This window comes from Myotis nattereri, assembly GCF_964212035.1.
Source record: "Myotis nattereri genome assembly, chromosome: X".
Taxonomy (NCBI): Eukaryota; Metazoa; Chordata; class Mammalia; order Chiroptera; family Vespertilionidae; genus Myotis; species Myotis nattereri.
The window spans coordinates 8,751,231-8,767,568 of record NC_138078.1 but is presented as its reverse complement, the minus strand read 5'-3'; the positions used below and the strand labels follow the sequence as shown (position 1 = coordinate 8,767,568).

Here is a 16,338-nt window from a genome sequence, read left to right as displayed (position 1 = left end):
CATTCACGTTGTTACGCAACCAATCTCCAGAACTCTTCCTATTGCAAATCAAATTGTGTGTCCATTAAACAACTCTCCATTCTCCCCTCCCCCCAGCCCTTGGCAACCAAACTACTTTCTGAATGAGTTTGATTACTTCAGGAACCTCATATAATAGAATCACACCATATTTGTCTTTCTGTGACTGGCTTATTTCACTTAGCAAATGTCCTCGGGTTCATTCATTTTGTAGAATATGTCAGAATTTTTTTAAAATTCTGCCTTAAGAAAGGCTACCTTTATTATTTTTTAAATATGTTTCGATTGATTTTAGAGGGAGTGATAGAAACATCCATGAGAAACATCAATATCTATCAGCTGCCTCCTGCACACCCCCTACTTGGGATCAAGCCAGTAACCCTGGCATGTGTCCTGGCCTGAATTGAACAGGCACCTTCTTGGGGCATGGGTTGATGCTCAACCACTGAGCCACACTGGCCAGGCAAAAAAGGCTCCTTTAAAAAGGGTGAATAACATTCCATTGTATGTAATACCACATTTTGTTAATCCATTCATCTGTCCATAGACATAGGAATTGTTAAATTTTAAACTGTGGTAAGTGTGTGTGTGTGTGTGTGTGTGTGTGTGTGTGTTTTAATGTGTTCTTATCTTTTAGTCATACTGAAATATTTACCAATGAAATGATAAGATGCCAGCCACCCTGCTTCAAATTAATACAGGATGGGGGAAATGAGTAGGGATGTAGATGAAGCAAACCTGGCCACAGGTTGATAACTGTTAAAGTTGGGTGGTTATACTATTATGTCTGTTTTCCTATATACAGTATTTTACTTTTCCCATAATAACATGCAAGCAAACGAATAAAAAAAACCTGCCCAAGTGAACAACTACTCCTTGAGAACAGGGAGTTCATGAACATATTTCCCAAGCACAGACTCAAGCAATCTGTTGGTAAAGCACACCCATTATTCCTCCTCCTTCCAACATTTTCAGAACAGTTGCTTAGTTCCAGTGAATATATAGGGGATTGATTACAACCTGATTTTTCCTGTTCTCCAGTTTTCCAGCCTGAGGTATATTTACAATTCAGGTCCAGAACTTTAGTTTAACAAGTCCAACCCATTTTTGTTTTTTCCCCCCAAAACAGCTTTATTCACATACTATTCAACTCACCAATTTAAAGTGTACAATTCAATAGTTTTTGGTATATTACACTATCAATTTTTTAAATTACAGTAAATTATATATAACATAAAATTTGTCATTTTAACCATTTTTTAAGTGTACAATTCAGTGGCATCAAAGACCTTCTAATCTGTTTTTAGAGTCTAGGTATTGACTCAACTTTGATGTCTCTGAGGACCAATGCCTTTCTAGGATTTATTAAGTCAGTGAGAACCTGAAAGTCAACACTTTTCAGAAAAATGACATTTGGTTCAAGTGTGATTGGAGTGAGCCTGGAATTTCAGTCAGAAGGGGGTTCTAACTCCACTTTCTAATAGGTGAATACCTTTGCCTTGGCCGGTGTTGCTCAGTTGGTTGGAGTGTCCTTCTGTACACCAAAAAGTGGCGGGTTCGATTCCTGGTCAGGGCACATACCGAGTTCAGAAAGCAACCAAGCATGATGATGTTTCTCTTTCCCTTCCTCTCTCTAAAATCAATTAATATATGCCATATATATATATAAAATGAGTGAATACTTTTGACTTCTTACTCTTCAAGTTTCTTCACCTCCAAAAGGAATATAGTACTGACCCAACAAATAGCAGAGGTGGGGCCCAGCCCATTCAGCGGTACTTTTGCTTTATCTCCAGGAGCACTCAAAACAATGGTGAATGCTGTGATCCCCAGGGGACAGACAGTTTTACAATTGTTCTGAAAGGTGGACTTCTTCAAAATAAAAGATTAAAAAAAACACACAAATCAACTTAATGATGGGCTTCTTTTCCATTTCTTTTTTATCCTCAACTCTATGCTGGTAGTAGGCTGTAAAAGAACACTTGTTGAATGAAGACACACCCTTATCCCCACACAAATTAATCAATGTCAACCCTGTTATCAGATTTGTTTTCCTGCTCACTTTTTTTTCCATTTTGGATTAATATTACAAAAGTTGTCATAAGAACCTCTGTGTATTCACAAAATATCTTTCCTCCATTAGCCTCATAGATTCATAGAATAAGAAAAAGATGAAGCTCTACACTCTGTGGTAAAGAGTCTGACTTTGGAAACGGATGTTTTCTTTTGATATCAAAGGAAAGCAGAGTTTGCCACCCCAAAATATGCCTTTTGGGGTATCGATTATTTTAAGCTGGTTATTTTCTTTTTTAATTAAATTAATTTAGTTGTTTTTTATCCTCACCTGAGAATATTTTTCCATTGCTTTTTAGAGAGTTAGAGAGAGGGAAAGACAGAGAGAAATATTGATGTGAGAGAAACACATCGATTGGTTGTCTCCTGCACGAGCCCTGACCAGGACCCGGGCCGGGGAGGAGCCTGTAACTGAGGTACATGTCCTTGACCAGAATCGAACCTGGCATCCTTTGGTCCACAGGCTGACGCTAGGGCTAAGCTGGCTATTTTCAAGAAACAAAAGACTCAGGAAGAACCTTTGACCTTCCCCCCTAACTGCCTAAAAGAATTTAGATAGGGGACCTCCTCCAGGAAGGGAGAAATAATCAGATAACTAGTTTAATATAAACCAGAGTGTGATAGACAGGGAGGAACCTAGCATGGCCTCTTTGATCAAAGTCCTCTCTGTATCATATTGTTAAAGATGGCCCAGCAAACATATAGTTACCAAACATTTGCTTTTCCGTCTCTACGTGACTTGCCTTCCTTGCCTTTGGAGTCCCCCAAAAACCACCCCACCTTAGCTCAAGATGACATATAAGCCTTAACTGCCCGATTCGTCCTTAAGTTTCATATTCTCTCTTTTTTTGGGCAGTATTAAAAATATACATATTGCCAAAACCGGTTTGGCTCGGTGGATAGAGCATCGGCCTGCAGACTGAAGGGTCCCGGGTTCGATTCCGGTCAAGGGCATGTACCTGGGTTGCGGGCAGTCCCCGGTGGGGGATGTGCAGGAGGCGGCTGATCGATGTTTCTCTCTCATTGATGTTTCTGACCCTCTCTCTCCCTTCCTCTATGTAAAAAATCAATAAAATATATATATATATAAAATATATACATATTTTTATTGATTTCAGAGAGGGAGAAGGAGAGATAGAAACATCAATGACGATAAATAATCATTGATTGGCCCTGACTGGTTTGGCTCAGTGGATAGAGCGTCGGCCTATAGACTGGAGGGTCCTGGGTTCGATTCCGGTCAAGGGCATGTGCCGTGGTTGTGGGCACATCCCCAGTGGGTGGTGTGTGGGAGGCAGCTGATCGATGTTTCTCTCTCATCGATGTCTCTAACTCTCCCTTCCTCTCTGTAAAAAATCAATAAAATATATTTTTTAAAAAATCATTGATTGGCTGCCTCCTGCACACCCCCTACTGGGGATAGAACCTGAACCCAGGCATGCATCCTGACCAGGAATTGAACCTTGACCTCCTGGTTCATAGGTCGATGCTCAACCACTGAGCCACATAGTCTGGGCACCTTTTATATTCTTATGAAACCTCTGCATGCACATAAGTAATAAATTTGATCATTTTCTTCTGTTAATTTATTTTGTATTAATTTGATTAGTCCAGCCAGAAGAACTTAAAAGAGTAGGAGGAAAAATTATTTTTCCTCCCCACAGTGTCCTGGTTTTGTTATTTATATTAACTAATGTACAGTACCTTTGGTCAGGGCACTCCACACCTTTAAGCCTCAGGTCCTTTATTACAAAAAAAACCCATAATTACTGTTCTGGTTGTAAAAAGGAAATGAAGTACTGAAATGTGGAAGGAAACTGTTGTAATGTACCCCGCGAATCACAGAAGGACGCCTCAAGAAGTCGAATTAAAGAGTCACATTTATTGCAATCCAGGACTATGAGGGGCCATTCCCCAAATCTCATAGTAACAAGATGGTCGCAGCTCCAGGGTTATATAGGCAAAAAATCACAAAGGTATTGATTACATCTCAAGGTTTGGAATGAGGAACCTGGTTTGCAAAAAAAGTATTTTACAGAAGCAGAAGCAGCATGTTAATTAGAGTTTTGGGTCTCAGGGTCACTGAATTGATAGAAACACATTATCTAGAGCCCGCAGGTCTGGAATGAGGAACCTGGGTTAAACTTAGGCATGTTATCTAAATTATAGTTTTGGGTCTCCGGATCACTGAGTCAACAAGGATACGTTAACTGGAGCCCTCTGACCTTGGGATAACTGTGCTGTCCTTCCAGGTAAAGGAAAATGTGCTCTCTAAGACCAGTATGACCATAACCCATGGGATATTCACATTACAATCAATAAGGCATTTAATCGAATGGGATGATTTACATAATTCAGAAAATCAAAATAACCCGTCCATTGTTAAACAAAGCAAATAGGTACCATACTTCAAAACCTTGTATACATGGCAGGTGTTAACTATTACCATCATTTCAACCCATTTCACAAGCACCTTTTCTACAGGGTCCTCTGGATTCTGGAAGACTTGTCTCATAGCAATCTCTTCTATGCCTCCAGCCTTTTTTACAAGGTGTTTCCTCCTTTAAAGTTTTTATTTATTTATTTATTTATTTATTTATTTATTTATGTATGTATGTATGTATGTATTTATTTATTTGCCTTTGAGGAGGCTTGGGTCTCCCCTCTGGTTCCTATTGAGTGCAGTCTTTGCTCATTTTCCCAGAAATTGACATTAGTAACCCCTGGATCCTTACTACTTCTCCTACAACACTGTTCTGCCATTCTTAGTGGGGAGAAACTCCCTTTTGTTTTAAAACTTATTTAATTTTTCCTTACAACCCTCTACCCTACCTTGTTGCTGTCATCTATTAGCTTCATATTTACTTGGTTTCTTGGCCTCAATTGACTTCTCCAAGTTCCACCATCCTTCCAGGCCTCTTGATGTCCCTTACACTGGCCTGGTGGGCGCTAGACCCAATGCCAGCAATGCCCATCTCACTTGACTCCACTTCAGCCATCAGACCCTAAACCACGTCATCTGAAGTGCTTCCCCTTTGATGACTTCAACACCAACACCACTTTGTGGTGACAACTTGCCAGTTCCCTCATTTCTTTCTTTCTTTTTTTTTTTTTTTAAATATTTTTATTGATTTCAGAGAGGAAAGGTGAGGGAGAAAGAGATAGAAACATCAATGATGCCGAAACCGGTTTGGCTCAGTGGATAGAGCATCGGCCTGCGGACTGAAAGGTCCCAGGTTTGATTCCGGTCAAGGGCATGTACCTGGGTTGCGGGCACATCCCCAGTAGGAGATGTGCAGGAGGCAGCTGATGTTTCTCTCTCATCGATGTTTCTAACTCTCTGTCTCTCTCCCTTCCTCTCTGTAAAAAATCAATAAAATGTATTTTTTAAAAAAAAGAAACATCATTGATGAGAGAGAATCATTAATTGGCTGCCTCCTGCATGCCCCCTACTGCAACCCGGGCATATGCCCTTGACCAGAATGGAACCCGGGACCCTTTAGTCCACAGGCAGGCACTCTATCCACTGAGCCAAACTGGCTAGGCTCATCATTGGCTTCCCCCAAGTGGGATACAGGTCCTGCCACCACCCTGGAGTGACACCCCACCAAATCACAGCCAACGCTGCCAAGACCCCATGGTGCAAAACGTAGCCCACAGCCCAGCTCAGCCCAGAAACAGTTGCTGTGGGCGCTGGTAATGATGTCAAGTAGCAACGCCTGGTTTCCTCTCCCTAGCGACTAGCCTCCTTGGAGTTTCTTTAGCCCAAAAACACAACTTGCTTTATAGCCAGGTGCAAACATTTTACACTTTAATCAAATGCCTGTGAAGCATTTTCCCATGCCTCATATAATTTGATCCTCACAGAAGTCCTGGAGTAGGTAGATAGGAAACCCAGTGGAATCCTATTTTCTTTTTATTAGCTGGAAACCGTTGTCCATAGTTACATCCTCTCTCCTTCAGTGGTTTGGGTATGTTCTTCCCTTCATCTTAACAACCTGCTGTATCCTTTCTCAGGACCAATCATCCTCCAAAAAAAGTCATTTCACTTATGAAGTCTTGATTGTCTGCCCCCCCCCCTTTTTTTTCTATGCGGGTATTTTTCTAGGAATCTTACTGATTCCAATAGATGTTTAGAACGACCCCCAGACTGAGTCCCTCAAAAGCAGGAACCCCGTTTTATTTTGGTCCTCTCCTCAGCACTTCTGCAGTTCCTGGAGCGCAGCAGGGGACCCACAAACGTCTGTGACAAGGTGAGGCTCTTTACAGTGGTGAGAACCGGACCGGAGGACCCAAGCAAGGGGCCTTGCGTGCCGAGGGGCCTGGGCTCGGTGGGAACATGGTATTCACCTGGGTCTCCGAAGGGCCTTTGCTAAATGAGCCGAGGAGGGGAGGAGCAGTCCTGGGGCAGAGCGAGGCCTGGGGCCAAGTGCCTGCAGGGCGGAGGGAGGGGAAGCTGTCTGTGCCGGAGGAGTCACTTTTTAGGCGCTGGTTTTGTTGCATTGCACAAACCTGGTGCAAACCCCAAGCTCACCAGCGTGAGTCAGCGGGGCCGGCGGCGGCAGGAGAGGGAAAGGTGGGCGAAGAGGACGGCGCGCACCCCGAGGCCTGCACCGGAGGCGGGAAGGACCCGGAGGCGACTCCGGGACACCCCTAAGGGCGGCCCCAGACCCAGCCCCACAGGTGAGCGCGGGCCGGCCGTGGGAAGGAGCCCGCCGTCCCCACCAGTCACCCTCCGGGCGCCACCACCACCGCACAGGTAATCCCCAGCCCGGCCCTCCACCGCACCCCCAGGGCCTCCGGGCCCGCGCCACCCCGCGTCCCCGGGCCTTCCCCACCCGCGCCGCCAACCCCGGCGCGCGCGCGTGAGGCCGGGAGCCTTTGTCCCCTCCCCGATGGCGCTCTCGCCCAGTCCGACTGGGGCTGGCGGCCAGGAGCATCCCCGCACCCCGCGCACGCAGACCCAACGGGGTGCGGGGCCGGGCCGCTGCGCGGGTGCCCTGCGCCGTCGGAGCCCGCCCTGCGGCGGCCGCGATCTGGGGTGGGTATTGTCGGGTCCCCCGGGTGCGTCTCTCCGCGCCCCGTTTCTCCCGGGCCTCGGGAGCCCCGGGAGCCCCGAGATGGCGTTGGCGGAAGTGAAGCCCCGCGCGGAGGGAAAGGGCCTCTCTGTCCCCGCGCCCAGCGCGCTCTCTCGTTAAACAACTACCTCCCGTTTCCCCCACATCAGCTCCTCAGGGCGCACGGTGCCGCCGCCGTGACAAAATAGCTTTCTTTTGGCAGCGATTTTTACAGGTTTGATGTGCAATTTACATGTCGTAAAATGTCCCCTGTTTAAATGTGCAGATCAGGGTCTGACAAATTCTACACCCTTGGATCCACTACCCTGACGCGTAGACCGTTTCCATCACTCCAGAAAGTTCCTTCGTGTCCTTTCCAGACGATCCACACGCCCCCACCCCCCCACCCCACTCCCTTCATTTCTAGCATAGCTTAGTTTTGCCTGTTTGAGAACTTCATAAAATGGGATCATTCAGTTAGTACTCCGGTTTCTAATATTACATTTTAAATGGTCGTTGTTGACAAAGTATCTCTTGGTGCTTTCTGATGTTTTTAGTTGCTTTAGGCCTGCGCTGCCGTGTGGCAGCCACTCGGCACCAAGAGGCTCTTGAGCACTGGAAATGTGGCGGGTCCAGTTGAGATGTGCTGTGAGTAGACACACACCTAATCTCCGAAGACTTGAGAGAGAGAGAGAGAGAGAGAGAGAGAGAGAGAGAGAGAGAATATGAATGTAGAATATCTCACTAATAAATTCTTATAGTGATTATGTGATAAAATGAAAGCTCTTTGGGTACATTGGATACATAAGATGATTAAAATTAACTTCATCTTTCTTTTTTAATATGGCTACTAGAGAATTCAAAATCACACAGACAGCTTGTGTAATGTTTGTATTGGACAGCAGACAGGGCAGCCCTACACATTCCATTTTACAGACAGTTGGTTCTGCTTACTGCATATGAGAGTATATGAAAACTTGTCTTCATTCGAGAGAAAAAACATCTGGATTCAAGGAAGTAGCCCGAAGAGCCTGCCTTTTCCTGCTGTTTTAAAACTTTGCTTCAAACTTTCTTGTTTACTTAAAAGAGGTAAAAAGGACTAGATGTATCTTTGGCATTAAGTGACATTTTCAAAGACTTTGTAAAATATCTAATGTGCTTTAAAAAGGTATCTTCTGCTTTTGAAAATATCGAAAACTAGTAATTGCCTACACCCCAACCACCTAAATATATTAAAATTCAGCATTTTAGTGCACTTTTAACCAGTCTAAATTAAAAAAATAAACATAGGTGAGATATTATGTCCAATTTTATATCCCACTCTGTTCATATCACATAAGCACATCTTATATGGAAAATGCTTAGACTTTTTGACAACCACATAATGTGACTTCACATGAATACACTCCAGTTTTCTATGGCATTTTGGGGGGTTTGTTTTTGATTTTGCTAACTTTTACAAATCAGAAGTCCTTTTAATAGCGTGACAGTACCCTAATAAGATACAATTACAGCACCGCTTATTTGCCCCTTAATTGCACAGGAAAGGTGAAGTCCAAGTGGGCAGGGAACTTGACTTTTTGTTCACCCCCATATCCCTGGACCATGGAACATGTCTAGCATATATAATAAACATTCAGTAAACATTTTTTTAAAATTAAATCTTTATTGTTCAGATTATTACAGTTGTTCCTCTTTTTTCCCCCCATAGCTCCCCTCCACTCAGTTCCCCCCCCACCCTCCGCCCTCACCCCCCGCACTGTCCTCATCCATAGGTGCACGATTTTTGTCCAGTCTCTTCCCGCATCCCCCACACCCCTTTCCCCCCCAAGAATAGTCAGTCCACTCCCTTTCTATGCCCCTGATTCTATTTTAATCACCAGTTTATTCTGTTCATCAGATTATTTATTCACTTGATTTTTAGATTCACTTGTTGATAGATGTGTATTTGTTGTTCATAATTTGTATCATTACCTTTTTTTCTTCCTCTTCTTTTTTTTTTTAAAAAAACTTTTTATTCTGATACAATTTCCGACTTACAGAAAAGTTACAATAGTACAAAGAATTCTCAGATACCCTTCACCAGATTCCCCAAATGTCAAATTTAACATTTTCGTTTTATCCTTCTTCCTCCTTTCTCTTTCAACCTGATGGTCCAAAATTTCGAGTATAAATTCAAAAACACAGCAATAACAAAACTGAGGAATATAAAAACATTTCACAAAAAAACTATTCTGATATTCAATTTTATGTGCTATTTGTTTAAAGCTGAATAAATATATCCAAGTTTCATCTAGTAGAAGAATTTGTCAGTCAAGCAATTAATTCACATTGGCTATTACTCAACACTTAAAAGTTGAATGTTGCCCTAACCGGTTTGGCTCAGTGGATAATAGAGCGTTGGCCTATGGACTCAAGGGTCCCAGGTTCAACTCCGGTCAAGGGCATGTGCCTTGGTTGTGGGCACATACCCAGTGGGGAGTGTGTGGGAGGCAGCTGATCGATGTTTCTCTCTCATTGATGTTTCTGACTCTCTATCCCTCTCCCTTCCTCTCTGTAAAAAATCAATAAAACATATTTTTAAAAATGTTTACCTTATTATAATTTTAATAATTTCAATTGTGTTCTTTCCTTCTCCGATTTCCTATAAGTCCTGCTTCCTGCTGTTCTGTAAAACTGACATTGTATTCTAGTCCTGCACAATTGCCAAAATTATTTGTCTCAAAGCAAGACGACTGCAAGGCACATTTTCTTCTCTGTTTTAAAATTCTACCATACAAAATGCACTATTATGGGGAAAATAATATTTGTGGGTTACAAATGACTGTATCCTATTACTAAATTGAATCAGGTTTCCAATCTATTTCCTTATATTCTTTTCTTTAAAAATATATTTTTGATATCAGAGAGGAAGGGAGAGGGAGATAGAAACATCGATGAGAGAGGATCACTGGGGCTGCTTCCTGCATGTGCCCCAGTGGGGACTGAGATAGCAACCCAGGCATGTGCCCCTGACCGGAATCGAACCTGGGACCCCTCAGTGCGCAGGCCGACGCTCTATACACTGAGCCAAACCGGCCAGGGCTATTTCCTTATATTCTTGGTATTAAAAACAATTTTTATTCATTGTGAATTACCAAAATGGAGCTACTCTCCATTTGTAGTATTCAATGCTGCATTAGGAGGTTCCACAAAGTATGCGCTGACTATTGGTTCCTGTAACTTTGTAAAAGCTTGAGAGCAGATTGACTTCTTTTGGCTCCTGGGAGCCAACAGTAGCCATGGTTTATTCACCTAATTGTTTCTAAACACAAAGAATCTATTAGCGTTTACTTCAAGCGACTCTGTATCAGATGGAATATTTTTGGAAAAACAAAAAAGAAAGCCAAAATATCTTGCCTTTGGGGATCCTGCAGAGACATGGACCTGTTGTGGTTGTTATTGCTAGATTGAGGTAGAATTTATAACCACTACAGTGTACACATCAAGTACATAGCTCAATAAATAGCATTGTGTGTCTGAACACCTAACCACCACTTGTGTCAAGATACAGAACTTTCCCAGCTCCCTCCTGGTCTGTACTCCCCCATTAAACCATACCGCTCAGCTATAGCTGCTTAATTCTGAAGCCATGGTTTCCTCTAAGACTGGCCTTCACTGAATTTATTTCTAGTATGAAATAGGTCTTTTCTTACTAAGAGTGCAGATCGACCACCAGGTACCAATTTATTCATTCGCATCACACAAAAGCTCTTCCCAAACTTGGGCTATTTCAGGGCTTCAGGATTTTCATAGTCTCCACGGTTCTTGCAAAGGTTCTTCCATTCAGGCGGACTGTGGTCCACAGGCCTAGTGCTTGATGTCGTCCGCCAAGATCTCGGGTGCACAAGAATGCCCTTAATGCACGCATACCTTTCCTGGAGTCAACCGCCTTTTCCTCCTAAACCTGGTGTCCAGGTCATTCCCTCCCAGTAAAATCTAGACATTATGCCCTGTGAATAAAAGCATACGTACTTTCTTTGCTCGTAGAAAAACAGGGAAAATGGGACCTTATGCGGCAACTGGAAAGAGCGATGCAACTACGAGCTGGTAAAATTACTAATGAGGAAAATCAACACGTAAAGGGGCTGTGGGTGCGAAGGCAGTAAGGACTAGTGATACCATAATAGCGGAGGTGGTGGGGAAGGGGACGCTTTGTAAACTGCAAGGCGCTGCAGTATTATTATTATAGGGAGCACTGGGGGGGGGGGGGTGAGAGGTGCGTGAGTGACCAGGCTTCGGCCTCCTGGTCTGGTCCTTAGCGGTCTCGGGCCGGAGCCGTTATATTCGAGATTCATAATGTACTTCCGCGGCCCTGGTCTTGTCACCTGAAACCAAGTGCTCAACTCACCTTTCTGGGGAAGCTCAGCCACTCGGTTCCCACCTTCACGAAGGACTCCCAAGGCGCAGGCACGGAGGTTCATGCGCGCCCGCCCTCCCCAAAGCGCTGCGTTCTGCGCAGGCACAGCAAGCCGGGCCTCTCGCCTGGGCGCCGTGCTCCGCCTGTCTCTTCCTCTTCTTAAAGGATACCTTTCAGCATTTCATATAATCCTGGTTTGGTGGTGATGAACTCCTTTAGCTTTTCCTTATCTGTGAAGCTCTTTATCTGACCTTCAATTCTGAATGATAGCTTTGCTGGATAAAGTAATCTTGGTTGTAGGTTCTTGGTATTCATCACTTTGAATATTTCTTGCCATTCCCTTCTGGCCTGCAAAGTTTCTGTTGAGAAATCAGCTGACAGTCGTATGGGTATTCCCTTGTAGGTAACTGAGTTTCTTTCTCTTACTGCTTTTAAGATTCTCTCTTTGTCTTTTGCTCTTGGCATTTTAATGATGATGTGTCTTGGTGTGGTCCTCTTTGGATTCCTTTTGTTTGGGGTTCTCTGCGCTTCCTGGACCTGTAAGTCTATTTCTTTCACCAGGTAGGGGAAGTTTTCTGTCATTATTTCTTCAAATAGGTTTTCAATATCTTGCTGTCTCTCATCTTCTGGCACCCCTATAATTCTGATGTTGGTACGCTTGAAGCTGTCCCAGAGGCTCCTTACACTATCTTCATATTTTTGGATTCTTTTTTTATTTTGCTTTTCTGGTTGGGTGTTTTTTGCTTCTTTGTATTTCAAATCTTTGACTTGATTCTTGCGATCCTCTAGTCTGCTGTTGGAACTCTGCATAATATCCTTTATTTCAGTCAGTGTATGCTTAATTTCTAGTTGGTCCTTTTTCATAACCTTGAGGGTCTCACTAGATTTCTTGAGGGTCTCACTACATTTATCAGTGGTCTCACCAGACTTTTTGAGAGTCTTACTAAATGTATCAGCGGTTTCTAGAAAGGTCTTTAAAAACCTTAAAAATGTGGTTTTGAACTCTATATCCAGTAGTTTGCTTTCCTCCTTTTCTTTCATTTGTGTCCTGTTTCTTTGTCTCCACATTTTTTTATGCTTCCCTGTGTTGATGGAGTGGCTTTCTGTGCTAGGTGTCCTATAGGGCCCAGTGGCTCAGCCTCCCCAATTACCTGAGGTGGACACTCTTGGTGCACCCCCTTGTGGGCTGTGTGCACAGTCTTGTTGTAGTTAAGCCTTGATTGTTGTAGGTATCACTGGGAGGAATTGACCTCCATGCCAATTGGCTGTGAGAATCAGCTGTGTCTGCAGTGGGAGAACTTCTGTGTTGGAGACACCCCTCCGGGGTAAGATTTGTTTCAGTGGGGCTTTGGTGCTCACTGAGTCTGCCCCCTGAATGTGTCCTTTATGGATCCGAGGAGCTGCAATCTGGATGGTCCCACTCTGACCACCAGGTACACTGGCTCCTGGATCTCTAAGGAGGTGCTAATCTAGCCTCTGCCTGAGGCTACCCAGCAGGAGCTCAGCTGTGAAGCAATGCGATTTGCCCTGGGGCCTTCGGCTGGCTGCAGTTTGTTAGGTAATTTTCAGATTTCAAAGGGCCAGGCCTTTCATATGCAAAAGCCGGCACACAGCTTGGGTGGGGCTGGGGTCCCAGGGGATCAACAGGGCGGAGCAAGCAGCTATGGCTGCCCTCAGAAGCCCCGCTTCTCGGTGTCCCACCAGTCACTGCAAGCACCTCCGAGAGAAAGCTGCCCTCGAATTCCGACCGATGTCAGACAGCCCAGTTTCTCCCATAGGAGTCCGGGTCCCCAGAGACTCACCCGGAACTGTAGCTCAGAGCTTGAGACTCCCTCCTGATTGAAAAAGACAACCATGTCCTCAGCCCTCTCCGCGTGCGCCTCCGTACCTTTGTACTTTACTTCCGCACCGCAGCTCCTCTGAGTCTTGGTATGCTTTTCTCTTTCCTTCTAGTTGTAGAATTTCCACTCAGCCAGCCTTCCTGTGGTTCTGGATGATGTCTGTTCCATCTTTTAGTTGTATTCTTGAAGTGGTTGTGCTAAGCAGCAATCTCCGGTGTTTATCTATGCCGCCATCTTGGTTTTTTCTCAGTAAACATTTGTGAGGCGATTGAATTGGGGAGGAGATGGCTCTGGAAAATGATAACGGCTAACTTTCTTTTAGCACTTGGGTACTCTGCCACACACGTCTATAAGGCAGGCACTGTTATGATCTCTGCGTAATACATAGGTAGAGAAAACCGAGGTTTAGAAAAGTTGAAGTTTCCTAGGGCCATAGCTGTAAATGACAGCCAGCATTTGAATCTAGGCTCTCTGACTCCAGAGGAGGGGCACTTATCATAGTAGAAGAAATCGCCAGTGGGAGGAGTCAGGGAAGGCTGTGAAGAAATGACCACTATTAGTGACTACTTGGGCCAGTAGGAGTGGAAAGAGACGAACATTCAGATCCATTTTGGATATGCATTCGGGGTTTGGATTGAGAATCTTTTAAGCTAAACTAGCTCGGTGAGTGGATGACCAGGTGGCATTGAAGGAGATTAACTACACTGTGTATTGAAAGGCAGGCCCAAGGACTTAGGGCAGCCATTTTGGATGGGACATATATATTGTGGATGGCTTCAATTTAGTTGTCCTGACCATGGTCAGCTAGTTCAAACTGAACTCACAGCTCAGAGTGAGATAACTTTACACCTTTAAGTTTCACATAGTTTGCTTTGAATGATAAGCAGAGGAAACTACAAAATCAGGATAGGCTTTTCTTTGAGGAGGACAGAAATGATTTTTATTACCCATTTATCTTACTTGTCCATACTCCTCAAAGAAAAGCCCATCCTGATTCTGTGCTTAATTTCCAAGTATTTTTTAAAAGTTAAAAAAATATTTTTATTGATTTCAGAGAGGGAGGGAGAAAGAGAGAGAGATAGAAATATCAGTGATCAGAGAGAATCATTGATCAGTTGTCTCCTGCATGCCCCACACTGGGGATCAAGCCTGCAACCCGGACATGTGCCTGGACTGGGTAAGAATCAAACTGAGGCCCCCTGGTTCATAGGTTGACACTCAACCACTGAGCCATGATGGCTGGGTTAAAGATTTTTTAAAAAAATATATTTTTATTGATTTTTTACAGGGAGGAAAGGAGAGGGATAGAGAATCAGAAACATCGATGAGAGAGAAACATCGATCAGCTGCCTCCTGCACACCTCCCACTGGGGATGTGCCCACAACCAAGGTACATGCCCTTGACCGGAATCGAACCTGGGACCCTTCAGTCCGCAGGCCGACACTCTATCCACTGAGCCAAACCGGTCAGGGCTAAAGATTTTTTAAAAAATTGATTTCAGAGAGGAAGGGAGAGGGAGAGAGAGATAGAAACATCAATGATGAGAGAGAATCATTGATTAAAATATTTTTTAAAATTGTGAATTATAATAGAAAGTGGGATTTATAGTTATTAGTTTTTGTTAGTTTTCCTCTCTTTTGCAGTGGTCTTACTCAGTTGCCCATTTAGCTGCCATCCCTGACTACGAAAATCATGCTGTTAAGGCTTACTTTCACATGCATGGTGAAATGGCGAGAATGAAGGCATAGGCTCAAGGGGAAAACAGTGGTTCTCAAAGTAGAGAAGGCCAAGTAGCTATTGGGCTGCCCGCCTGCCAGTCAAAGAGTTTGAATTAGACAGCCACAGAAAAGTCAAATAAAATTTCCTTATGACATAATACATTTTCCCCCTGCTTGGATATTCCTGCATGGTAAAACTGATAGGTAATGAAAAAAATTCAGTTAAGGAAGACACATTTATTCTTATTAATAGTGATGTTAATAGCTCACCTTCTTAAGTTCTTACTATCAGTTAATTTAGGGATTGATTTGGACCCTCCATACCAGGTACCAGCAAACATTTTCTGTTAAAGACCAGATAGTAAATATTTCAGGTGTCGTGAGCCATAGGTCTTTGTTGTCACAACTACTCAGCTCTGCCATTGTACAAAGTAAGTGAACATAGACACTATATAAATGAACGGGTGTGTCTGTGTGCTAATAAAACTTGATTTATGGGCACAAGTTTGAGTATCATATAATTTTAATGTCATGAAATATTATTTTGATCTTTTGTAAATCATATAAAATATAAAAAACAGTCTTAGCTTGGGGACCATGCAAAAACAGACAGTGGGCCAGATGTGAGGTGAGCAGTGGGCCCTGGTTTGCTTACCTCTGATCTATATCTTTGCTCAATTAAACCTCAGAACCACCTAGGAAATCTATTTTATGTTGGCACACTTAAATATTGATTTAAAAAAATAGACTACTGTTTAGAGCAATATTAGGTTTGCAGCAAAACTGAGCAGAAAGTACTGAGTTCCCATATACCACCTGTCCCAGGAGCACAGCCTTCTCCATTATCAACACCCCAAGCCAGAGCAATACATTTATTACAATCAATGAACCCATGTTGGCACAATCTTATCACCCAAAGTCATGGTTACATTAGAATTTGCTCTTGATGTTGTACATTCTATATAGACTTAGACAAATGTATAATGACATGTATCCACCATTGTAGTATCACACAGAGTAGTTTTACTGCCCTAAAAATCCTCTGTACTCCACCTATTCATCTCTCCCTCCCCCCAACCACTGTCAACCACTGATCTCTTTTTTTAAAAATTGAATTCAGAGAAGAAGGGAGAGGGAGATAGAAACATCAATGATGAGAGAGAATCATTGAATGGCTGCCTCTTGCACACCCCCCACTGGGGACGGAGCCCACAACCCAGGCATGTGCCCT

At 43.6% G+C, this 16,338-nt stretch overlaps 1 protein-coding gene across 3 annotated transcripts in view; it reads left to right on the top strand.

The window, feature by feature from the left end:
• Positions 1-6,495: 6,495 nt before the first annotated feature.
• The window catches only part of CTPS2 (CTP synthase 2), a 124,245-nt gene continuing 114,402 nt past the window's right edge, over positions 6,496-16,338 (top strand). The window contains exon 1 of one of the 3 annotated variants that reach the window (XM_081080945.1): positions 6,496-6,850. The gene's annotated coding sequence lies outside the window, so the exon portion shown is untranslated. The remainder of the gene's footprint in view (positions 6,851-16,338) is intronic. The other 2 variants (XM_081080947.1, XM_081080946.1) reach the window with 2 other exon arrangements.